The sequence below is a fragment of the Panthera pardus genome, unplaced genomic scaffold, assembly GCF_024362965.1.
Source record: "Panthera pardus isolate Hobbes unplaced genomic scaffold, ASM2436296v1 HiC_scaffold_11, whole genome shotgun sequence".
NCBI classification, from domain to species: Eukaryota; Metazoa; Chordata; class Mammalia; order Carnivora; family Felidae; genus Panthera; species Panthera pardus.
In genome coordinates this window covers 24393605-24420741 of record NW_026526666.1, presented here as the reverse complement: position 1 = coordinate 24420741, position 27137 = coordinate 24393605, and the positions used below count along the sequence as shown (strand labels likewise).

Here is a 27137-nt window from a genome sequence, read left to right as displayed (position 1 = left end):
AAAAAAATTATTTATTTTGAGAGAGAGAGACAGACAGAGCACAAGTAGGGGAAGGGCAGAGAGAGGGAGACACAGAATCTGAAACAGGCTCCAGGCTCCGACCTGTCATTACAGAGCCTAATCTGGGGCTCGAACCACGAGCCATGCGATCAGGACACTTAACCGACTCAGCCACCCAAGCACCCCAAGAAGAGCATTTTTGATTGGCTACTGATGTCTTTCGTAGCCCAGTCCTTATAAGTCAGTGAGAATGGGAGAAGTTTCACAAAGATAATGAAACCAATTTGTAAAAATATGAAACAAAGACTATATATAGATTAGAGGTGGTAGCAGCAAATATGCTGACGTTGGAAAAATAAGGTATCTGTAAGGGAGTTAGAAGATCTGTAAACAACAATTGGTGAGAGAGAGTGAAAGGTGGGATTTTATACATTTTTAAGACCCATAAAGGTAACATCTACTTCATAAGCATTTAAAAATGGGCTTTCGTATGAGTGATTTGTATTATCTCACCTCCTCATCCTGACAGTCTCTCAAGGCCAGAGTCATTAGCCCCTGTTTAGCAGAAAGGAAACCAAGCATGGGGAGCAGTAAAGTGAATCCCGAGGACAGGAGACTTTGATGACACAGATCACTGAATGTCTTTGTTTGAAGTTCATGTTATGAACCCTTTCTGGAGCATGTCTGCAAGCTCCGTATGGAAATGGTCTGATGGTAAAGAGAAGACATTAATAGGGGATGTGATAACTAATCCTCTACACACTGCTCCAAAGAAACAGCTGCCTTCTATTCCCCAGAATGCTTTGCTCATAGCTAAGCGGACATCTCCTGCCCCAGCAATAGACAACAAATAGTACACGTGCTTCCTATGGACCCTTCTAGCTGGAATACACTTTTGCAGAATTTATCTTGGTTGTGAAGCATAAGTTACCAGGTATCTATCTATGTGCAGTCACCTTACTGCTCTGCATTAATGTGATTTGGAGTAGTATTCATATAGCTTGGACTTTATCAAGACAGTGTATTTAAGTTCACATCCCTGATAACTACCCAGATAGTGAAAGTCCATGCTTGGTTTCTGATATTCCCATCTTTCACCTGCTAGTTGATCCCACTTCAGATGAACTAGATGTGAAGGGAGTATTTGCAAACTAGAAGGAGAACCATAATCATATTTGGCAAGTATTAATGTATGCAAGGAATGCTTTCTACAAGATTGATATGTAAGGCCCCTAAACCCAGAGGCTGTAGTACTATATGAAAAAGATGCTCAGCTTTTTATGTATTTTTTTCTAATGTTTATTCATTTTTGACAGAGAGAGAGAGAGAGAGACAGAGCATGAGTGGGGGAGGGGCAGAGAGAGAGGGAGACATAGAATCTGAAACAGGCTCCAGGCTCTGAGCTGTCAGCATAGAGCCCGACGCGGGGCTCGAACTCACAGACTATGAGATCATGACCTGAGCCCAAGTCAGATGCTCAACTGACTGAGCCACCCAGGCGCCCCCACAGGTTTTTAAAAGTAAAGTGGTTGACAATGTTAAAATGTGCACTGCTTGTTTGTTTGACAACCTAAAATAGAAGGCCTTTATGCATTAAATTAACTTTTCTCCGTAGAATATTTCTGTACATGATGAAGCCAGAGAGAAGATGCTGACTCAGAAAAAGAAGCCTGAAATACAGCACAAATAAAATTTCTTATTGCTGGCCTGTCATGGGTAAAGCTTGGTTCAGGACAAGGTTTCAGTAGAGAAGGGAGAAGAGTAGCAACTTAAAGCCCCGGTGAATCTGGTGTGCCATGCAGTTTCCTGCTGGACCTGGGTCTAGTTAGCGCTGATCAAAGACAAAGGGCTGTTTGAAGGGTAAAACCGTGTGAATAAGGACCACTATCAGTGTTGTCCATGGATGCTTAGTTCTAACAGCAAGTTTTGGAAACCTCCTGTTAGGTAATTAATGCATTACTTCTGTCAGAGTGCCTCTAGGGTGGTTATCTAGTTTAGTACTCTAAATTATTGGGGACCTTGAGGTTTAACTATTTTTCTGAAGACAGTCCTAAAGGTGAGGTACATTCATTTAAACTAATAGAGTAGACAGAGCTCAGCACTATGTAATGATTTTTAAATCAGTGGTTTCAGTTGTACACATGTTAGTATATGGAGAGGAGAAGTAAAGTGATTTGAGAGCCTGGATAATCTTCCGTCTGAATGATCCAATTAAGTTAAACCAATGTTTATGAGCACCCACAATTCTTTAGGCATTGATCTCTCTAGCTGACTCACTATTCAGTGAGGAGACCCAAACTGAGTGTATCTTGGATACCTTCTAAAGGGAAGCTATGATGTGTCTTACTGAGACACTAATTTAGGAGGCCTGGCTATATCCAGCCGGTGTGAAATGAGAGAAATGGGTAACTTTTCTCACAGAATTCATTTCTGTATACAATCTCTTTCCTGAAATGTTTTGTAGTGGAGATGAATTACTGAATTGGGTTATTTTCTTCTAATATCCACCCTAGCAGATGCTTGAACAAGAAACTTAAGTCCCCCAAGATAAAAAGCAGCATAATGACAGGTTCAATGTGCTAACACTACAGGTTTCCTGTATAAAACCTTTATTGGTTGCCTTATCATCATCAAGAGTCACTCATTTATTTGATGCTTTCAAGTACTATATATATGAATGTATGGATGAACAAAGACTTTTTTCCTGAACAGTCTTCACTAAAGGATTACTTCGGAATCATAGGTGAAAGCTTTATTATTGCTATATAATTGCAGGGGACACCTAGAGGAAGCCAGGTCATGCACTGTTATCATCTTTCTCATGCTGATTCAACCTAGAATATACTGGGGTTTATCCACATTCTACCAAGTTAATAAAGAGAAAATTAGAAGACAAAATTAATCCATTATCTGGATCTATTACATGGAACTTTAGTTTCATTATAATATCAAAGATTCAATTTTAATATTATTTGGTTTACAATTTTGCACCTTTATTCTTAAGTGGAAAATGGTCTCTCTCTCTCTCTCTCTCTCTCTCTCTCTCTCTCTCTCTCTATATATATATATATATATATATATATATATATATATTATTGCAGTATTATCTGGTTTTGGTAGTAAAGTTGATCAAGTTTCATAAATTGATTAGGGAGTTTTTTATATCTTTTTAAAAGCTGGAATTTTTTAAATAACAGAAACTCCGACAAAATTATCAGCTATTCAGCTGTGAAACTACTTGTTCCTATTATCTTTTGAATGGTGAATTTTAAAATCTGCTTTCCAGTTCTTTAGGTGATTATTGGTTATATATTTTCAAAATTTGGTAGTTTATAATTGGTAAGAAATTACCTCCTCCCTCTACACTTTATTGCCAAAGAGTCATGCATAACAATTCATTCTTTAATTCTCTTCTCTATCTGAGGTTACAGTTCTGTTTTCATTCTTACACAGAATAGATTCTTACTTTTCCTTTTTTGAACTATAATGATAATTTTATCTATTCATTGGCCTTTTCTTTTCACATGTCTCTTTTTGTTTTCTTCTTCTTTTTTCCTTTTTTGGTTATTTCTAAATAGACCTTGCTGATACTCAGGAAAAGGAGATGTTCTTGGTAGATCCACTGCCTCCCCTCCCAGTCCAGGCTAACCTTCCCTTCTCGGGCATCCTGAGCTTTCTTTATAATCTTCAGGCTCCATTGTGAAAACACCTTCTTTCTTTTCCCTTCTATATCCCCCCTGCCCTTAACCTTTTGCCTAGATGCTTTTTCCATGTCTCTTTGTTTCTTTTTTAAAACTTTTAATTTAATTTATTTGTTAAATGTACATCCAAGTTAGTTAGCATATAGTGCAACAATGATTCCAGGAGTAGATTCCTTAGTGCCCATTTAGCCCACCCCCCTCCCACAACCCCTCCAGCAACCCTTTGTTTGTTCTCCATATTTAAGAGTCTCTTATGTTTTTGTCCCTCTCCCTGTTTTTATATTATTTTTGCTTCCCTTCCCTTGTGTTCATCTGTTTTGTATCTTAAAGATCTCCTATGAGTAAAGTCCTATGATATTTGTCTTTCTCTGACTAATTTCGCTTAGCATAATACCCTCTAGTTCCATCCATGTCTCTCTTAAAAAAATTTTTTTTTAATGTTTTATTTATTTTTGAGACAGAGAGAGACAGAGCGTGAGCAGGGCAGGGGCAGAGAGAGAGCGAGACACAGAATCCGAAGCAGGCTCCAGGCTCTGAGCTGTCCGCACAGAGCCCGACATGGGGCTCGAACTCACAAACCAGGAGATCATGACCTAAGCTGAAGTTGGATGCTTAACCCACTGAGCCACCCAGGCGTCCCCCATGTCTCTCTTTTTTAACATTCTTTTCAAGTCAGAAACTTCCCAGCATATAGACCATTTAAATATACATGTGTCTATGTATATAAAATACAATATATATATATATATATATATATACACACACACATACATACATAATATATTTTAATAATAGATGTTTATAAAATTGGTTCCATGGCTTCTAAAAAGGGGCAGGGATGGGGAGGACATCAAAAATTAGGTCCAGCAATAATGAGCTACTTTTATGAAGTTTCTGTGTTTGCTTAAGTACTGGGAAATGGCTGTGTCTACTGAAAAGAGTACCAAGTCTGGAAACAGGAGATCAGGAGATTAAGGTTCTGGGTCTTTGTTTACATTATTTTTTTCCTGCCAGATTCGAAAATTAAGTCTTTTCCAAGGTATCTTTCACCAAAATTTCCTCTTATTTCTTGCTCAAAAGATTAGAGAAATACATAGATCCAAACTGGGGGAAAAAAACCCTAATTTTAAGTTTTGTAGTCACTTGAATTTGCTTCAAAACTTTTAAAAAGCTTGTTTGTTTTTAATGATTTACATTTCAGTGGTTTAGACCAGGTCACCAGAGGACTGAAGTATAGTGAGAAAATGACTGGGTTGGTTGTGAGTGGGAAAGAAGTTCCTAAATTTAGGTGTGTGACTTTGGAATCCCGGGTCCCAGGATGAACCCGGTATCTGCATGATGCCGTGAGCGAGGAGCGGAGATCCCATAACGGACACCTCATATTGTAAGATAAACTCTATCATCATTTAAGACATTTTTAATGGGAAGATGAATAATATAGTATTATTTAGTGATGAAGGTAGAAAACCCTCATTGTTTTTCCCAGACTTTGGAGATAAAAGGTCTTTGCCTTCAGATACTGGCAATTTTGAACAAAACGTCTTCAGTACAAAGCACACTAGGTGCACTGCTTTTGGTGACTTCTGGTGACGTAATAGAGGCCAGACAGAACAGTATCTGAAAAGAAAGCCTTATGCTGTGCAGTCTATAACTCTGGCTCACAAACATTAGGAAGTGGATTTTATGCCATGATAACACATCTCGGCCCTTCAGCGTGTCCCCAAAAGCCAGGTGAGAGTTCTGGGTAACAGCTCTGCGCTAGAACACCATTCAAGGCAATGACATGGAAATTAGCACACCCAGTGTCCCGCTCTGCTGCTGAATCCCTCGATTTCCATGATTTGACAGGAAGATGATATCAAAGGCTGCAGAAAGGTGTTAAGGGAGAGCTCAGATGCTAGTGTGTATGCCAGAGCAGGTGAGCAGTTAGGATCGCGTGTCACAGGCTGACAGGAGAGGGAGTGTCAGGCTACCCTGTGAGTGAAGCGTTGAACATGGGCCCAATCATAGAAAATATGCTTTTTGTTCAAACTCTCAATATCTGGAGGGAGGGGCAGCCTTTCTGGCATGAATGCTCTACTGCTGTGAGGACGCAGTGAAAGGTCGTCTCAGGGTTTGTTTAAAAAGGTCAGCTCAGGAACTACTGACCCCCATGACTCCATCCTGACAGTTTCAGCCCTCTCTCAGAATCGCTCTTGTCACTTCTAGCCTCCTGTGCTTTTCTGAAAACAAAACCCTCTACCACCTGCCGTCCATTATTCCATCAGTGAGCAACATGCGCTCTCTTCGGCTGATATTTCAATTTATTTGTGGTTAGATGTGCAATAATCCTATGACTGAAGCTGAGGGAACAGTTTAAAGATTTAAAACAAAACAAAGCCAGTGCTTCAAACATCTCTTCATGCAAAGCTTACCAGCCACAAAAATGTGGCTAATTCTCATCCATACAAAAGCAAAACTAAGACACGCAGATGGTCAGTGCCCGCCCTCTGCAGAGGGAGAAGCAGGGTTGGCTCCAAGTAACAAATAATTATCCAGGTCCTTTGTAAATCAAGTTGTACCACTTCTCCTGTGAGCATCCACAAAGGCGGCTGCATATATTTGCTATTAGCTTCTTCTTTGTCTGGGGATTTTGTTAATGCCCTTTCTTCATATAAGTTTGCGTCGCCTTGTTCTCACATTTGACACCGACTGAAATAGCCTCGCAGAACCTTTGTTTCTATTTTCTTCAAAATGTGTATTCCTCAATGAGGTTTCATCTTAATCTCTTCTTTTCAAAAGGATATGAATTGAACATGCAGAGAATCAGCCTAACAGGACCGATTATCAATTTCCATTTCCTTTCAGTGCCTTTGCCACCCGTGGGCCTCCTAGACAGCTTTCCTTGGAGACAAAGGGTGTCTGAAATGGACAACTTTATTTTATACACTGGTCTATCTTAGTGGACGACAGAGACTCATCGCCCATAATAAATCCTGCCTCTGACCCTTTTATATAATGCACAGCTGAGCTAAAAAGGAAATCAATGTTGCAATTTTAATTTAGCACTTTCATTCTGTTAATTTATCTAAAAAATCCTATGCCATGACTTTCCCTTGTCAAAACAGCCAATTCCTGTCAATGTGAAAATGCTTAGAGTTTCGTCCCTTTTTTTTTTAATAGTGTGGCTGCAAAAACCATGGGTCACATATTAAGCCCTCCGTGTTTTTCTTGTGAGTGCAAAGCTCCTTTTGAAATCAATGTGCACACAGCAAGTTGGAGAGATGTGTAGCGTCTCTAGGGAGAAAGCAATCCAGGCCTACATTGTTAGCTTTGCTAAAGATGCTCGTGAAACACTACAAAAATGGGATGCCAACTGTCTGACGTGTGTATTTGGTAGTGAAGCCCTATCATTTTAGTAAACTGGGGCTATTTAATCACGCTTAAACCCTGGGGAGAGTTCTAAGTAATGAACATCACTGTGTTTTCTGTCAGTGCACCAAAAAAGGACTCTTTGGCTTCACTCTTTTCTCCCTATATTTCAGAACTTGAGAATAACCTGCAGACAGAACCTTAACACTGCTCTGGGCACTATGCTCTCACTGGAGACAGAAGCCAGATCAATATCACATAGCAAACAGCACTATGGTAGGAAGGGTGCAGAAAATCCCACAAGGAGGGTGAAATCTGCTGCATTTTCAACAGGAATCTCATGTCAAAGGAATTGTTTCTTAAAGTCTTCATTCAAATATCACATTTCCTAGCCATCTTATTTAAATTAAAATTTTTTCTGCCTCCTGCCACTCCCCTAGCTGTGTCTGTCTATACTCCTTCTGTGCCTTTTTTCCCGCTTAGCTAGCACTTAGAATTTTCACCTTTACTTTATAACTTATTTATTTTGTTTATTGTCCATCTCCATCCCAAGTACAATGTAAATGACTATGTGTTCACTAAATTATCCTTAGAACATGGCACAGTGTTTGACACATGGTAGGTGCTTAATAAATATGTTTCCCAAAGAAATGTTATGAGGCCACATCTGCCAGGTTGTCTGTCCCTTGAGAGTGGGAATTGCACCTTGATTGTCACCCCAGAACTGAGGCCCCACATAGAGGGGTTACTGCAGGCTGCTCTGCATACTGATTGTGTTTGGGAAGAAAACCACCTGTTGCTCTTAGAATTTTCTGGACCTCCGCAAGAAGTTTCGTATAAGAGAGGAAGCCCAACTCCAAACCCAGGACGAGAAATTAGCTGAAGTATGGGCTTGTAAATAGTCAGATTTGGGGACTTGTGTGTTACAGATGCGAACCTAGCTGGTCTGAGTGTGACACAAGACTTTAGCTATTGGTCCAGCATACTTTAAGTAAAGTAGTTCGGTGAGGGCCATTATGGCATAATTACCATGCCAGACACTGCAGGGGAGACAGCCTATGTCTACAGGTAGATTATGATCTAGGCAGGTTAGTTTATATGTTCCAAGTCCAGAGCAGGACATGGCACATACTGTCTTGAAGGACAGTGCTTTCAACAGCAGAGATGAGATAAATGGCATTAAAAGCATTGGCAATGGTGGCAAGAGAAGCAGAACGCATTTGAGAAATAGCAATTAGCCTCAGGTAGTCAGTCCACTTACCTTGTAGACATGCTTACTAGAATGAAAGTTAAAAAGTTAAAATCATAGGTGGTTAATTATACTGGAGATTGGGTATTAAATGTTGTATTATTTTACTGGGGAAACACATAGCTATTAAAGAGAGGGTAGACTCCTTCAGAAATCTATGTTTTAGGAAATATGTTTTGTTTTATTTTGTTTCTGTGGGAGTAATGGGGAATGTTGGCAAATATAATTAGTCAAGTAAATAAATATTTATAAGTACTTTATAAGTATAAACCTTAAGAACTATGGAATTTATCCAACTTCTAATTATTAAGAGATAAAATTAGAATATTCCAGAATGGAGTCATGTACTTGCTTTTCAAAGACTTCCTAGACAGAGATTTTGCAACTTTGCTCATCAACCTTTCTAGTATTCTGACTGGTTAAGAAATTCTTCCTTCTTTGCAAACCAAACTATTTAACCTTCAGGAGAATCAATCTTATCTGATTTTATCCTCCATGTGCCTAGAGAATTATCATATGGCATTACCAAAAGTCAGCCTGCTATATATGCCTGAAGAGAGTAAGCAAGTAAATTTTGTTGAAATTCTGTTCTCTAAAAACCCCATTGCTTTCATCTTTCCTAATTTCACTCATTTAATCTTTAGTTTTAAAAAAGTAGTAGCTCTTAACCATCTTTGCTATCTTTACATTTCTTCCTGAAAATTGACAATGAAAACTGCACTTTGACCTAAAAGGAGTGTGACTTTTGCAGAGACTAGTGGATGATCATTTTGTGACTCTTTCATGCCATTGATTGACATTTTCGTTCTTGATTGTACTGCTCTGATTAGTCAAATTAAGTATAAGGTTGCGTTTTCCCTCAGATAATTTTCTTCTATACTTAGATCTGGTTAGACTGTCCTCTGTTATCTTGAAAGTCAAGGTTCACTACCATGTGGCCAGGGAATAGTGAAACGTGGTCTTTCTTGACACATTTATTTAAAATTTAAAGGTAAAACCTCCATTTTCAGGGGCGCCTGGGTGGCTCAGTCGGTTTAGTGCTGACTTCGGCTCAGGTCATGATCTTGCGCTTTGTGGGTTCAAGCCCCACATCAGGCTCTGTGCTGACAGCTCAGAGCCTGGAGCCTGCTTTGGATTCTGTACCTCTCTCTCTGTCCCTCCCCTGCTCACACGCTGTCTCTCAAAAATAAACAAACATTAAAAAAAACTTTTAAAAAAAGCCTCCATTTTCAGTTGATGAACTAGAGACTGAAAATTTTAATATTAACAATAACATTGTAGGTCCTCATATGAATTCTGAAAATTGGGTATTTTTCCGTATTAGAAACCTATGCTTTGTATATCAGTCAGTACTAAGATATACACATAAAGAGTTTACCACACTTCCTATAGTTAAAATTTATTTTTCTAATAAATTCTGCTTCTAATATTAAGGCTGGGGTTTGACCAGTTCATTGAGACTTGGTCCTTTATTATCCTCTGAAATTGGTACTTTCCCGATGAATTTAAGAAAACCAGTAAAAATTCAATTGAATAGGGTTTGAAATATAGTACCTTCAATAGCCCAGAGGACTCTCTTATTTTCTAAATCTGATAAGCAAGGTAAATATATGAAGAAAAATATATATACTCCTTGACATCACATTTATAAACTAGCTTATTTATAAAATTTTTCTTTATTGGTCCTTTGAATGTAAGCGAATCAACAATCTAGATGATTTAAAAATGGATGAGAGCATTTATTAATCAAGAAAACATAGATGAAGGCATATCAACATTTACTTTTGTGTTTTAATTCCTTCATTCATCTTTCTCTAATTTTTATATTTTCTACCTAATCTTTATGAGATTTTTTAAAGCTTCATTACAATATCCTTTTTCTCCTTTAGCCTCTGCTGTGCTTAGACAGACATCTTTACTGAGTTGTCAGGACAGTGCAGGTTCTGAGCCTCACAGCATATAGGAGTAGCCCGGGTGATTTGGATCAATGTGCTATAACAAATCTGGGTCCCTGCCAAATTCGGTTTGCCATTGTGAAGTTCCATTCCTGCACTTTAAATCATGATGGAGTTTCTTGAATTCCACTTTTGCTTGAATTTTATCTCATTTAAACAACTTTGGAAGAAGTATTTTGCACCCTCGATTTCTGTGTGAAAGTCACTGATCAACTGGTGGATTTATGGTTTGGAATGACACAATGTCTGATGTGTAGGAACCAGAGGAAATCTTCATAATGAACTTCTTCTTTGTCACTTTGCCAAAGCAGATGGCTCCCCTGCCCTGCTCCATATAGCACAGATTTCTGGAATTTTAACGTATCATTAGTTTGACCAGCTTTCAGCCCTTAATAAAATAATTCTCCTAGCCCTTAGGTTATTTATTTTTCTTAATACTTTGTTATGAGAAAAGTCAAATAGTCAATGTTAACTGGGTCATGATGCTTTAACACGGTAATTTTAGTAACTTTTCTGAGTATTTTAAAAACATGGAGAGACACAGTTTCCCAAGAGATAGTTCAGGGAAACCGAGAACTATGTTTATTCCAAGCACAGATTCAACAGGTCAGTGTCCACATAAGATCTTGTGTTTTGCATTTTTTATTATTTCCTTAAACATGTTTAAGTATCTGCCAAGGATGAAAAAATACAGCCTTCGTGGTCTATTTGGAATTTATCCCTCCTATTTGAACAGATAGTAGGGACAAAATATTTGGTTTCAATGGCTATCAGTTCACTGAGAAAAGTCAGATGCTACTAAAATTTGTCTGCATCTTTGAACACTGGGGTAATCCACTCCCACTCTCCTCCCACCTCAAATATCTGTGCTTCCACATGGAGAATTGTTTATCTGATCATCTCTTAATGACTTGTGGGGTGGCCCTTGCTTTGTGAATTTAGAAAAGCCCCTTACTCCTTTTATCTGCTGAATGTGGGGGCCATATATTTTCTCTAAAACCCACGGGGCCTAATACAGGAAGTTGGAGAGTTTAACTTTTTCCAGTGTGCGTGAAAGAGAAACTCTAGTTTCACCAGAATAACATTTGGTGGAAATGGATTAGTAATGTAAAACCACAGCTTGTATAATTTTGTTGTAACCTTAATTTTGAAATCTTTAAAAAAAATTTTTAATGTTTATTTATTTTTGAGAGAGAGAGAGAGAGAGAAAGAGAGAGAGACAGAGGACAAGCAACAGGAGGGCGAGAGACAGAGAAAGAGAGAGAGAGACAGAGGACAAGCAAGGGGAGGGCCAGAGAGAGAGGAAGAGACAGAAGCCGAAGCAGGCTCCAGGCTCTGAGCTGTCAGCACAGAGCCTGACGCGGGGCTCAAACTCACAAACCGTAAGATCATGCCCCGAGCCGAAGTCGGATGCTTTAACGGACTGAGGCACCCAGGTGCCCCAAATTTGAAATCTTTAAAAAGGATTCTTTTACAATACATTAACTAATGAGAAAGAAAGAAGCTGCTTGTTTTTGTTTTCCTGTGTAAAGTGAATGGAAATTGACCTTGCATGATCATGCCTCCTATTCTGTGTGGATGAACCTCCTTTTTAAAAGACTATCTTGGTTCCATGACATAATATTGTTTTAACAAACAAACCAAAAGTGTATTGCATCGTTGACATTCTGATTCTCCCCAATCATGCAGATGAAGCATCTCATTTGTTGTAGAAAATTAAGATTTCAATAAAACCTCAGGCCATCTACATAGGTGTGAAAGAGAAATTCTAATTTTATAACTTTCTAGTAGGTAGAATTGTTAGAACTATGCTGAATCTTTGCATAGGCCTGGGCTTTAAGGGACTCAATTTACTAAACAGGCCAGAATAAACTGATAAGCAACAACTTATTTTTACATTAAATAGGTGCCTTTAAGATGCTTAGAAATAGTTAATTCTGTTTAGCAAATAAATAATTTATATGATTCCTTTATTTTGGGACTATTAATGGTTTATCAATCCTTTTGAGGACATAATAGTACAATGACCAATTTTAGCCTTACTCTTGTCTGACTTGTCACAGATCCCCAATATTCAGGATAAAAATGAGTGAAGTTTACTGTACATGTGCAACTGTAGAACTGCTTTTTTGACCGTCATCTAAACAGATGTGGTATTAAGTGATAAACGGCTGGAAAAATTGAGAGGCAGTGGCCATTTCTCCACTTCAGCACCAAGTTCCCACTTGATTTAGTTTGGGATATCTTCTTGTCTCTAGACTGTAAACTTTGAATATGAGTATATGAAAAATATCCTTCAGTAAACCTTTGACAATCTTGATTCCATCCTAATAATTTTTTTATTATCTACAGATTATAAAACATTTCTATATAAATGTCTTGTCGAAAGCTCTCGAGCACTTGCTTTGACTTGCCTCCCTGGCCCCTTCTTCCTCTTGTTCACACTTCATCTCCAATCAAACTAAACTCCCTATAGTCCCTAAATGCTCCATAATATCTCATGCTTCACAGTCTATGCACATGTTGTTCTCTGGACCTTATTTACCTTCCCTCTATTCTTAATCTGGTATATTCCTACTATTTCTCTAGGTCTCAGCTTTGATATTGTCTCCTCTGGGAAGCACTCCCTGCTAACATTTACTTTCATAACACATGGGATTAACCCATTCATAGCATTTACTCCATAATGCTCAGTCCCTGAACTTTCCCCTAAGATATTTGGTGCTTAAATATATTTGTTAAGTAAATCAATGAATGAATGGGTAGTAAAAACTACATCTTTTCTTTCATGTGCTTTCTGCATATGATTTTCCCATTTCAGTTCTTTTTTAATCCCCTAAAAATAGTACCTTGGAATTTTTTCAAATCCTAGGTTTTCTTTGGGACTTTTCTGCCTTGCTCTGCCTGGACAGTCATTCATTCATTCAACAAATATTTCTGAGTTTTGTTTATGTACAAGGCACTCTGCAAGGCTGTGGAAAGAACTCCTGGGTGTCACTGTTGAGGGGTTTATAGTCTACCAGAAAATGGAAGAGAGGCTTAAAGAATACTAATCGAGTGGAAAATGGTGTCATGGGAGGGAAATAATATATTCAATTGGAGAGACAGGACAGGTCTTAAACAGGTACAAGGCCTTAAATCATGTACAGAGTCTGGACAGTATGGCATAAAGAGAAAAGACACTCTAAGCCACAAGATAAAGTGTGAAAAGAAGAAAGAGGGAAACAGAGAACATATAACTCACAGACAAAAGCCTGATGGGAGCTCAGGGTTTCTGACAAATTGTGGCATTGTTGAAGGTGGGTTGAAAAGGAGCCTGGGTCCCAGTAGTGGAGATCCTTGAATGCTAGGCTACAGCATTAGATTTTGGTAGACAAAGGGTACCACCAATGCTTATGAGCAGAGTTGTAAACCTCTCACTGGCTGGCTAAGTCTTTCTTCATCTTCTGACACAATATTTCTCCATTTAACTTTTTTTTTTCCTACAAAACTATAAAAACACCTCTCATCCCAATCTAGTTTCCTTTTTAAAAATATTATTGTATGACATACTCAATGATTCTTCTAAAAAGCTCAACTTGAAAGCCGCTAGAAAGGTCATTGTCAGATCATTTTCCCCATCCTCATTAAGGTTTATTAGTCACATCAGGTTCAAAATCCCAATAATTAGCCTCTACCGTACTTTTCTACTGGCATCCTTCCAATTTCAATTTACCTGCTACACATTTTTCTAGTCCTTTTGAGACCTGTGGCCTCATATTTTCATTTTTGGAGCCATTTCCTTATCTTATATGCCTCTGTGTTGGCTCTATTTTTTGAAACATCAACTCATGACCAAGTTCCCTTAGACATCTTCTTGGATGATGGAAAAAGTGTATAAGACAGAACACCCCCCTGCCCCGCCCCATACACACACGTGCTATTATATATTGCAATACTAAATCTTGTATGTATTGCTGATCTTGCATGAACCAAGTACACAGTAGTATGTAGTTAGTAATGCTGAATGAATAAATGAATGAATGAATGAAGGCTGGTTCATGTTGGAATACATGTTCCTCAGTAATTTATTTTTATTTTATTTTATTTTAATTTTTAAATTATCGTTTTTAGTCTACATCCTCAACCACTCTCACTGACACAGACACTCAATAAATGCTAATGAAATGAATGTAATTAATCCCTTCAGAAAAAGGAATGCCTGTGGACAAATCCCAAGGAAGTGCAAAAAAATAAAAAATAAATTTTCTCACCTCAAAAAACACAGAGCTTCATATATGGTATTTAAGATAATAAGAAACATACTCTTTACCTCTCATTTAATGATGCCTGGGCTATAAGCTTCGAATAAAGTATAGTCATTGTTGATTTCTTTTTTAAAACCCAACTCAAAGCCTTCATATCTTTGAACTAAACAAGAGTTCTGGGCTTTATGACTTGCACAAACAAACAGAAGCTGAATGTGCTTAGAGTTATCCGTGCCTAATATTTTAATTCCATTGTTCAATAATTCCCATTCCTTTGCATTATTTTTGCTTTATTATACTCTTATAATACTCTCAAATATATCTATAAAACTTTACAACCCTTTTCCAATGGCATATGGTGTGTGTTCTGAAGAGAAACATGTTTATGAGCTGAAAGATGGGAAGAAAATGTAAAGTGCTCTTACGGGACCTAGGGAGGGATTGCTGTCTGCCTGTGTGGCAGGAACACGGCAGTATATCAGGCTCTCACAACCTGCATCTGAGCCCTTCTGCTTCAGCAATAGATACAAGTCTGGGAATGTACTATGCCAACTTGGACGCTTTTAGGTGTTTTTTTTTTTCCCTTGCTGAAGATTAAAGTCAATAGTTCCTGAAACAATACTTTGATTCTGTATGCTGTAGAATAATATCTGTTAGGAAGAAGAGAATTTAGACTGTGGACAAAGGTGTGATGCCAAATACAACTATACTGTCCTCTCCCATTGGAGCCATCCAGACTTTGCCCAGGCCAGAGTTACCAAACAGTGCTCCTTGGGGAACTTGTCCTTCCACAAGCATTCTCTCTCTCCCTCTTTCTTTTTTAGTTTATTTATTTATTTTTAGAGAGACAGAGACAGCACAAATGGGGAGGGGCAGAGAGAGAGGGAGACAGAATCCCAAGAAGGCTCCGTGCTGCCAGCTCAGAGCTCGACACAGGGCTAGAACTTACAAAACCGTGAGATCATGACCTGAGCCAAAACAAAGAGTTGGACACTTAACTGACTGAGCCACCCAGGCACGCCTTTCCATAAGCATTCTTGAAAGCTTACAGAACCTGGTTCCAAAATATCTTGCTATGTTCTTAAAATGCTTCAGTTGTTGAGTTCTAGATTGAAATTTTCCACTGCCTCCTTATTTGTCTTCCTTGTCACAATCATGGATCAAGTCACATAGACAAAGACCGGTAACATTAGCATGATGTCTAACCTTTCCCTTTTTGCTCCCTAGTTGATCATCAACTTCAGGCATTTCTCCTCTCTGTTCTGTCCCAACCATGTCCACCCTTCCTCTTCATTGCTGTTTCCCAGTTTCGGCCTTGACCTTATCTCATGTGGCCTATTTCAATCATTTATTTTTTAATGTTTATTTATTTATTTATTCTGAGACAGAAAGAGAGAGGGAGAGCACAAGTGGGGGAGGGTCAGAGAGAGAGGGAGACAGAGAATCCCAAGCAGGCTCCACTCTGTCAGAGCAGAGTCTGACAAGGGGCCCAATCTCATGAACCGTGGGATCATGACTTGAGCTGAAATCAAGAGTCTAATGCTTAACTGACTGAGCCACCCAGGTGCCCTTATTTCAATAATTTCTTAATCATTCTCTTCTGACTATAGCCTTTCTCACTCAAATTACCCTCCAACATGCCACCCACAAGATCATCATTACTTTAAAAAAGACTTAAGTAGCCCATTAAATAAACAACCCCTTTCTGTCCTATCTACTAAGTCCTAGCTTGTTTGCTTATAATTAAATCTCTTTACCATCTCAACCTAGTTCACCTTTGCAGCCTCATCCCCCTCTGCACTGCTTTGTGTCAGCAGTGCTGACACACCCTTTGTGTCAGAAGCATTGGATGAGCTTATGGTCTTTTCTGCACATTCTGCTCAACCTTAAATCCTCTTGAACTTCTTCACTTTCTGATATATGGCTCTTCTGTCAAATTGTGGCTCAAAGGCTCTTTTATGTATTCCTGGATTTCCCCACGTGGAAACAATCCCCCTTTCTCTGCTCTGTGACACTCCTTTAACTGCATCTCCATTGTACCATTTTTATTCAGCTTTTTACTATAGTTTGCAATTTTAGTTTCTGTAGCACCCAGCGACTGTAAGTTGCATTTTTAAGGCTTCTTCAGCATCTGCATTACTCATTTGACAGTGTGTTTTAAGCGGACCCAGAATTATCTTTGCACAAAATACTGACTCTACTCATGAGCATTCTTCTGGTATTCCTCACATTTCTAAATGTGCAGCATTTCCTGTAGATATTCTATTAAAAGGAAAAATAAAAAGCATGGATCTGCCTTAGTCAGCAACATGGGGAAACTTCACTGGAGGTCATAGAGGGTACTCTCATGCTGTCTGTCACTCAGTGATGATCAAACATAGATTTGAAAATAAAACATTGAAGGAGAATGGTCTGAAGATTCCATTTTTCTGGATTCTCTAAATTTTATTTCTAGGTGCTCTAAATGTAAGCTTTAGAGATCTGCTTAACTAGATGGTCACTTGTAAAATTCTTGTCACTGTCAATGATGAAGGACAGTATAAAGTGCTGCACTATGAAACCAACTACTGCCTTGTATCAGAGATGTGGTTCTGGAACATATCTTCTTTGTAAATATATAATAGACATTTCTTGAGGGGTTCCTACCAGAAAAATCTGTGATTATCTTTTGTTGGTTTATACCTGTAGGTCTTGTGAGTTGCATATATGATTTCTCTACTCTTTTGTATTAGTTGTTAGGCAGCTCAGTCTTATTTTCAATCTTCCTATATTAGAGTGTATAGAACCACTGATACATACTTGGCTACTAACTCCATTCCATCTCTATTTTATTCTCACTTTAATATCTACTCGCTGATTGATTTTCCTGTCTATCTATCTAGCCAGTTATTATACATTTATTGAAAATTGTTTTAAACAATTTTTTGTTTAAAAATTGTTTGAAAAAAAAATTGTTTGAAAAAGTTTTAAACAAGAACAGGGTTTGGGTATAAATGTTCTAGTAATAATATCTATTTCCTGTAAAGTACATAAAATGGCCCTTTATACATAGAAGGTACTCAGGGTTTCCTGATTAAATGCAAATAATTTTAAAATACTGAAAAGTCCCAGAGAAAAAGGCTATAGGCCAGATATAATTAGTCACTTGAAGGAACCCACATAGGCTTTTGGTCAAAGTTGAACACAATAATATAGTATTCAGCATTATTGGCTCTCACTGATTCTTAGGGACTAATAATTAATAACTTCAGGTAAAGGGACTGAGGCAACATGTGCAATATTTTTCCCTACTGTAATTCTCATACGGAAGATCTGAAAGAGAATGGTACTTTTTATGCATGCAGTGAAATCCAGGCACCACTATATAAACTAACTCTGTTAGACAATGGTCACAAAAAGAACATCAATACCTCTCTTAGCTCCACCTGAGAAAGGTTAGTGTTATGGGATGTGCACAAGATGAAGGGCAAGGAGCATGGATTGCTGGTACCTTCTATATGTCAGAGCAAGACAAGTGAAATACAGTGAGAAGGTCAAGAGCAGTGGAAGCTGAAGAGACAACTATTTGTGTGTGTGTGAATGTTCATAGGATCTGAAGAAACCTGAGTATAAATGTCAGTCTTCATGACCTGATCACAGATGACTCAATACAGAGGTGAAATCAAGATGCCCCTACTGAGAAGGTCAAAGTACACACTCCTGAAGAATGAGACCACAACAAGCCAAGAGATCCAGGCCTAAGAGGAAGGAAATCCATGAACATACTTTTCATATTATGCTCAGATGGACTAGAAATGAGGACAGATCATTGAAAATGGAACAGTTTTAGTTTCTAGGGTTATCTTGTTGCACTTTTTACATATGAATTTTTTTGTCATTTTTTTTCCTTTGCTTAACTGCCTTTTAAATGAAGATATATGGTTGCTAAGGTGTCCACAATATAAAATACATTTGGAAATGTTTCTGTGACCTTCACAATTACTGTGCTATTAAAAGCGAACACAACTAAAATCAGGAGGGACATGTTGAAAGAAGCCGAGGAAAAAATATTTTTGAAAAAAATATTTTTAAAGACACACAAAAATATAATCCCTTCATTATCCTCATCAGACTTCCTTACATCTCAGCATTCTTAGGTCAGTTAGTCAAATCGCTGCTAAATGCTTTCATTAATGAGGACTTGAAGATTGAGGGTCAATACTTCAGTGCAAAAACTGTTAATAATAATAAAAACTGAGGGGCACCTGGGTGGCTCAGTTAGTTAGGCGACTGACTTCAGCTCAGGTCATGATCTTGCAGTTTGTGGGTTGGAGCCCTGTGTCGAGCTCTGTGCTGACAGCTCAGAGCCTAGAGCCTGCTTCGGATTCTGTGTCTCCCCCTCTCTCTACCCCTCCCACGCTCATGCTCTGTGTCTCTCTGTCTCTCAATAATAAATAAACCTTAAAAAATTAAAATAATAATAATAATAAAAACTTATATGTTAAGAAATTTTTCCCTTAATGCCTCTATAGATAAATAAAATACTAGAGCATTCCTCCAATCTATTCCACATTCATTTACTTGACTGCAGTACAGAGTTTACTGGGCTAGGAAATGAGTAAGATGGTGGTAATCTTTACAGCTTTATATTTCTTATTTCATAAATCCCATATAGAATTTTGTCTTATAAAGGTAGAATAATAATGTAGGAAAATCTGACAACGAAGGAAAGTAAGAGAAAAGCACACATAAACCTACCACGCTCATAATTCTTGTCATTCTTATAGGTCCTTCCTTCTTTTCCACATGTAAGTCATCATGATGTAAAATGACTCTTAAAAGATGTTTGCTCATTTTGCCTTTTATCATGTGGGGTGTGCCAGATAGCTGCCTGGAAATTGAAATACTCCATCCAATAATGTGCCATAATTGAATCAACTTCTCTCTCTATTGCTTCCAAGTTTTTAGTTAGTTCTGTTTGATTATTAAATAATGACGAAGTGAACTTTGGTGTGCACATTTAAAAAATATATTTTGGAATAGTTCCTTAGAATTAATTTTAAGGCTTTAAGTTATAGGATTTCTTTTCCAAAGAGTTAAAAGCATTTCCAGAGTCATCAGTATGTATGAGCTCACCAGTTTCAAACCAATACTTAATTCTGTCTTACTATACATTAATAAATTTTTTCTTGTTTATTTAGTATGTGATATAAAATGAGACTATTTTTCCTTTAAATTTTTCCAAAAACCAGTGAGCTTAAAAATTTATTCTGTTCTTAATATTAACTGTATTTCTTGTTTGTGAGCTGTCTGATTATAGAGATGTCAAGATATTTTTCTTAAAATTTTAATTTAAGCTTCTATCAAGTAAAAAACATTAACTCTGATACATTTATTAAACTTTTCAAATTTGGGATATATATTACACACATGGTTATAAAACTTAGGCAGCTAAATCTGTAAATTATAATTTATATTTGTATAAATAAATAGATTCTGTAATTCTTGGTCTTCATTTTTAAATGGATTTTTGTCAGTAATAACCTATAGTGATATTATAGTTTTAATTTTTCTATATGTATTTGAAGTTTATATCTAACTTATGCAAAGAGATCTATTTGTTGGTGTCATTTTCCTTTTTGTTGCTTTTTAAAATTGCTTACCTACTGAAGTTTGATAAATACTCAGTTTTAATTTCTTCTACTTATTCTTTGGTTTCTTTTTATATTTAACTATTTCTTCCTTTTGGAATTTGTTTTGGTGTATGATATGAGGCAAATTCAATTTTTCTCTGTAACTGCTATACAGTATCATATGCTATATTTTAATTTAAAGGTCCTTTCAGAGGTAGTGTCACCAAGATGGTGACATATGTTGTTCCTGACATTGCTCCCCCTCACCAGGACAACTGACACTTATGCCAGAACAAGACCCCACTGAGAGAGTCCTAGAGCACAAGGCTAAGGCGGACTCTGTACAATATAGGCCAAGACAGATAGTATTAGAAGGGTAGGAGAAGCAGCTGCACATTGACTTCATTGGCCCTTCCCCAGATCAGCACAGTACCATGTGGGGAGGTCTCCCTTGAGCCTCCAGGTCCTCCACTGGGAAAAGAGAACCCAGAAAGGACAACCAATACTTCTAGCTTTATGGGTTGTTCTGTGGGGGTCTCTATTCTGATCTCACCCCATGGGGGTTGCAGGGAATCTATGGGGCTGAACCACTGGGAATCTGCCTGTGATGGAGAAGGGAGGTGCTTGCAACAACCAGCACATGGATCTTTGCAGACAAAATTCATACCTGCAGTGCCCAAGTAGTAATCCGAATCAATACTTTGGCTCATCTGTGGAACTAAGTGGGTGATACTCTCTGACCAGGGAACTTGGCAGGGTGCAGATCTGCTTGATTCAAATCCTCAAACAAGGAGTTATTCCAGCCCTCAAGCTTGGTTTGCCCACACCCAGGCAGGGAGTTGAGTCACAGCTCCACCTGCTATGGAGACTGTTTTTCTGGCTACATCTTACCAGAGGGGATAGAGAGGACCCCTAGAAGCTGTGTAGCCCAGCAACACTTGAGCTGAGAGATGGGTAAACAGACCTGATTGTTGCCAAAGCAAAGTCAATTCAGGACATGGAGTGCTCCCGTGCTACACACAGGCAGGAGAATTAATTTATAGCCAAAGCTGAGGGTAGCTCTAAGCCCCTCCAAACCAGACAGCATGTCTGGGAAATTAAGAGTTGTGTGGAGCAGCCCCTCCCCTTCCCTCCCAGACAAGGGAGCTGAGACAAAGATCTATGCATTCATTGTGACTCCTGGTTTCATCTGACCAGAAGGGCTGGCAAGAACACCTGGAAGCTGTGTGGCCCAGTGGTACTTTGAGTAGAGAGGAGGACAGCCGATAGTTGGCAGAGCAAAGCCACAGTTAAGACAACAAACAAAGACCTTTATCAGCTTTAGAGCTATTTCTTCCAGTACACCTGGTTGGGAAACTGATTCTTAGCCCTGCTCATCCATACCTAATGATAAATACAGCTTCCATCCTGCCTGACCAGATAACTGAACCAGAATACCCAACACTGGAGTACCTGAATATATAAAGTAAAAACTAATAGAGCTAAAAGGAGAAATAAATAGCAATACAATAATAGCTGAGGACTTTAATATCCATTCTCAGCAATGGACAGACAGTCCAGACAGAGAATCAATAAGGAAATAGCAGATTTGAACAACACTGTAGACCAAATTGACCTAACAGACATATACAGAACATTCTATCCAACCAGAAGAATACCCATTCTTTTCAAATCCACATGGAACATTTTCTAGGATAGACCTTATGTTAGGGTACAAAACAAGTCTTAGCAAATTTAAGAAGACTGAAATCTGGTATACCAAGTCTCTTCTTTGATCACAATGGCATTAAAATAGAAATCAGTAACAGAAAGAAACTGGAAAATTCACAAATACATGGAAATTAAGCAACACTCTCCTCAACAACCAATAGATCAAGGAAGAAATTAAATTAAATTAAATTAAATTAAATTAAGGGAAATAAAGAAGCATTTTGAGACATATGAAAATGGAAACACAAAATAGCAAAATTTGTGAAATTCAGTAAAGCAGTTCTAAGAGGGAAGTTCTTAGCAGTAAACACCTTCATTAAGAAACAAGAAAGATCTCAAATAAACAGCCTAACACTATACCTTAAGGAACCAGAAAAAGGAGAAAAAAATGAGCCCAAAGTTAGCAGAAGGAAATTAACAATAAAGATTATAGCAGAAATAAACAGAATAGAAATCAGGAAAACAACAGAAAACATTAACTAAACTAAAAATTGGTTCTTTGAAAAGATAACATAGATAAACCTTTAGCTATATGAACCAAGGAAAAAAAAGGGAAGACCCAAATAAACAAAATTATAAATGAGAAAGGAGACATTATAACCAATACAATAAAAATACAAAGGATTATAAGAGCTTACTATGAACACCAACAAATTGGACAACCCAGAAAAAAACAGAAAAATTCTTAGGAAAACACAACCTACCAAAACAGAATCATAAAATAATAGAAAATCTGGGCAGACCATTTGCTTGTAAGGAGACAGAATCGGTAATCAAAAATTTTTCAATGAAGAAAAGCCCAGAACCTCTTAGCTTTACTAATGAATTTTATCAAAACATTTAAAGAATTAATGCCAATCTTTCTCAAACTCTTCCAAAAATCTGAAGAGGAAGGAATGCTTCCAAACTTATTTTACAAGGCCAACAGTACTGATATCAAAGCCAGAAAAAGATATTATTACAAGGAAAGAAAACCACAGGCCAATATCCCAGATGAATATCTATGCAGAACTTCTCAGTAAAATACTATCAAGTCAAATTCAGCAGCACATTGCAAGGATCATTCACTATGATCAAGTGATATTTATCCCTGGGATGCAAAGACAGTTCAATATATGCAAATCAATCAATGTGATACATGACATTAACAGAATGAAAGAAAAAATCATATGATGACCTCAGTGGATGCAGAAAAAGCATTTGGTAAAATCAACATTTGTTCCTGGTGAAAACTTAATAAATTAAGTATAGAAGAAATGGACCTCAGAATAACAAAGGCTATATATGACAGGCCTACAACTAACTTACTCAAGAGAAAAAGGTTGAATATCTTTCGTTAGTAACACGACGAGGGTGCCCACTCTCAAAACTCCTTTTCAACATAGTACTGGAAGTCCTAGCCAGAGCAATCAGGTGAGAAAAAGAAATAGCAGACATCAGAATTGGGAAGGAAGATGTACAATTGCCTTGACTGGCAGATGACATGGAAATAGGAAATCCTAAAGACTGCTATTAGAATCCAGGAGAATGTAAATAACCAAACCAAAACAAAAAAACCTGTTAGATCTAATGAAGGAATTCAGTAAAGTTGCAGGAAACAAAATCAACATACAAAAACCAGTGGTACTTCTATTCACTAATAATGAGTTATCTAAAAAAAGAAATTAAAAAAAAGATCCAATTTACAATAGCATCATAAACAATAAAATACTTAGGAATAAATTGAGCCAATTGAACCAAGGTGGTATAAGATTCCCACTCTGAAAATTACAAGACATTGATGAAAGAAACTGAAGATTCAAATAAATGGAAAGATGTCATCTGTTCACAGGTTGGAAGACTCAATATTGTTAAAAAGTTAATACTTCTAAAAGCCATCCATAGATTCAACGCAATCCTTATCAACACTGCAATGGTAATTTTTACAGACCTAGGAAAAATGATCTTAAACTTTATATAGAACCACAAAAGACTCTGAAATAGCCAAAGCAATTCTGAGAAAGATCAACAAAGCTGAAGGCATCACACTTCCTGATTTCAAGCTATTCTATAAAGCTATAGTAATCAAAACAATATGGTATCAACATAAAAAGAGACACATGAACAAATGGAACATAATCAAGGGCCCATAAATAAACCCTAGCATATGTGGTTAACTAATATTTGACAAAGAAGCCAATGGAAAAAAATGGAAATTTTTTCAATGGAAAAAAAGACATTCTCTTCAATAAATGATCCTGGGAAAATTGGATATCTGTATATAAAAAAATGAAACTAGCCCTTTATCTTACTCCACTCACAAAAATTAACTCAAAAATCAAATAAAGACTTAAATGTCAGACTGGAAACATAAGACTTCTAGAAGAAAACATAGGAATAAATCTCTTTCACATTGGCTTTTGTAATGATTTTTTGGATAGGACACCTAAAGAGCAACAAACAACAATAACAAATATATGAATGGGACTACATCAAACTAAAAAAAAAAAAAAACTTCTGTAAAGTAAAAGGACCATCAACAAAATGAGACGACAACCTAAAGAATGGGAAAAAATATCTGCAAACCACGTATCCAATACAGGGTTACTATCTAAAATATATGAAGAACTCCAAAACTCAATAGCAAAACCACAAATACCCAAATAAAAAATGGGCAAAGGACCTGAATAGACATTTTTCCAAATAAGATATACAAAAGGTCAGAAGGTACATGAAAAGATGCTCAGCATCACTAGTCATTATAGAAATGCAAATCAAAACTACAATGAGCTATCACCTCACACCTGTTAGAAGGGCTATCATCAAAAAGGCAAGAGATAACAATAGCTGGAGCGAAGTTGGAGAAAAGGGATCCCTTGTGCACTGCTGGTAGGATTGTAAATTGGTACAGCTACTATAGAAAACAGTATGAAGTTTCCTCAAAAAAATAAAAAACAGAACCAACATGTGATCCAGAAACTCCACTTCTGGAAATATATCCAAAGGAAAACAGTAACTCGAAAAGATATTCGTACCCCATGTTCATAATAGCATTATTTACAATAGCCAAGACATGGAAATAGTCTAAGTGTTTATCAATAGATGAATGGGCAAAGAAATTTGGTATACATATGTACAATGGAATATTATTCAGCATTAAAAAAATGAGAAGATCCTACCATTTACAACAACATGAATGGACCTTGAAAGCATTATGCTAAGTGAAATGAGTCAGACAGAAAAAGACAAATACTGTTTAGTCTTACTTAAAGATCAAAAGAGCAAAAAACAACAAATCCCCCAAACCAACGAAACCAAACTCATAAGAAAAAGAAATCAGATCAGACATATGGTTAACAGAGGCAGAGGGTGGGGGGGAGGCTGAATTGGGTGAAAGTGGTCGAAAGATGCAAACTTCCAGGTAGAAGATAAGTAAGTTTGGTGGATGTGATGTACAACATGATGACTATAGATTAAGACTGCTGCATGATATACAGGAAAGTTGTGAAGAGAGTAAATCCTCAAAATTCTCATCACAAGGAGAAGATGTTTTTCCTTTATTTTTCTCTTCTTTCCTTTTTAAAAATATCATATCAATATGAGACAATGGATGTTAGTTGAGTCAATTGCAATAATCACTTCATAATACATGTAAATTAAACCATCATACTGTACATCTTAAATTTATACAGTGATGTATATCAATTATTTCTCAATAAAACTGGAAAAAGAATCATTTCCTCACTGTTGTATGAAATCTTTTATGATATATATTGAATTATTATACATATTAAGTTCTATTTTTATTTAAAATTATATTCTGATGATATTGGATGAAGACTTTGTTAAGGGCTAATTCCACTGATAATGTATGATAATTATGGGAACTAACATTACACTGATAATAACTTCTTTATCTTCTAGGTAATAACTCCTGGCCTAGCTGGGACTTCATAGAACGGGCTCTGAGCTGATCCCGTTTTCAAGAAATAGGAAGAATATCACTCTCAATTGTTAAACTAAGTTATTCTATCTGCAAAATGAAAATAATGCTTTTCATTAAGTCTGAGTATAAATGTTTGTTTTCCTTTGGTAAATAATCGGTTTAAAATAAAATTGATTTTCATACCATCACATAGTGTTTGTGAGCCTGGATTCTGAAGCCAGACTGCCCGGGGAACAATTCTCTGGTCTGCTATTAACAGGCTGGAGAGTTTGGATATCCTAGGCTGGACAGGGCAATTACTTAACCTTTCCATGCACTACTTTCCTCATATACCAAATGGCAATGATAAGACATTCTCTCCTGGGGTCATTACAAGGGTTAAATGAATATTTATATTATTCAACCTAGTTTTGGAGGAAGAGTGTGAGGTGTGTCAACAAAGGCTTCCTAGAGAAGGTTACCTTTAGGCTATATCTTGACAATATAAGTAGATGTTCGCTATTTGAATCTCCCAGTTTGACAGGAATTTCTGAAGTTAGTGGTTGGCTATTCAGTAGAGAAGTTTTACTGTGTAATTTCAGAAGGCTCCACCCACCTCTGTTAGGGCATGTAGGATGTTGTTTGTTTTAAGAAGTCCTAAGCCTAATGATGAAGTATGTCAATATTGCCTTTGCCACTTTTCTCCTCTTAAGGGAAGCACCATGCTGCTGACAGTACCTCGGTGTTGACAGTATAAATGGTAAAGGATCTATCTGATAGAGCAATTTACACAGAGGTGAACAGTATCAGCTGGGTTTTTCCTTCTAGGCAGGATCTTACATACTTTTTAATTTAAAAAGTGTCTCTGAGATAATTGATACATTTTTAAAAGGTTTGTTTTCATGTTTGAGAGAGAGTGAGTGCAAGCGGGGGAGGGGCAGCGAGAGAGGGTGACAGAGGATCTGAAGCAGGTTCCGTGCTGACAGCAGCCAGCCTGATACGGGGCTCGAACTCATGAACCAAACTGTGAAATCATGACCTGAGCCGAAGTCAGATGTTCAACCCACTGAACTACCCAGGTGTCCCAGAGATAATTGACTATTTTTTAAAAAATGAGCCTAAAGGGTAACCTTATCCATCATTCTTTGGGGTTTCTATAAGCATTAAGTTTGGTTACTATGAAGCAAGTTCCTAGAATTTATTTGCTTAGTTTTGCTCAGACATATTTCTATTGAGTTGATTTAGCTAATTCCCGGTTCCATTAAGAACTGATAAGCTATAGCTATTTGAAGGACTCTTTTGTGTCTTTTGTAAAACAATAACTACAGGTATTACACATTATGTTTCTTAAAGGTTTCTTACATACAGATCCAAGCAATATCATTTTCCTAATATTTAGGACCGAGAA

General features: G+C 37.3%; 1 protein-coding gene and 1 pseudogene across 1 annotated transcript in view; one reads left to right on the top strand and one right to left on the bottom strand.

The window, feature by feature from the left end:
- The window catches only part of DPYD (dihydropyrimidine dehydrogenase), an 850732-nt gene that overhangs the window by 48058 nt on the left and 775537 nt on the right, over positions 1 to 27137 (bottom strand). The gene's annotated exons all lie outside the window — the stretch shown is intronic.
- Positions 663 to 1853, top strand: LOC109271898 (AKT-interacting protein-like; annotated as a pseudogene).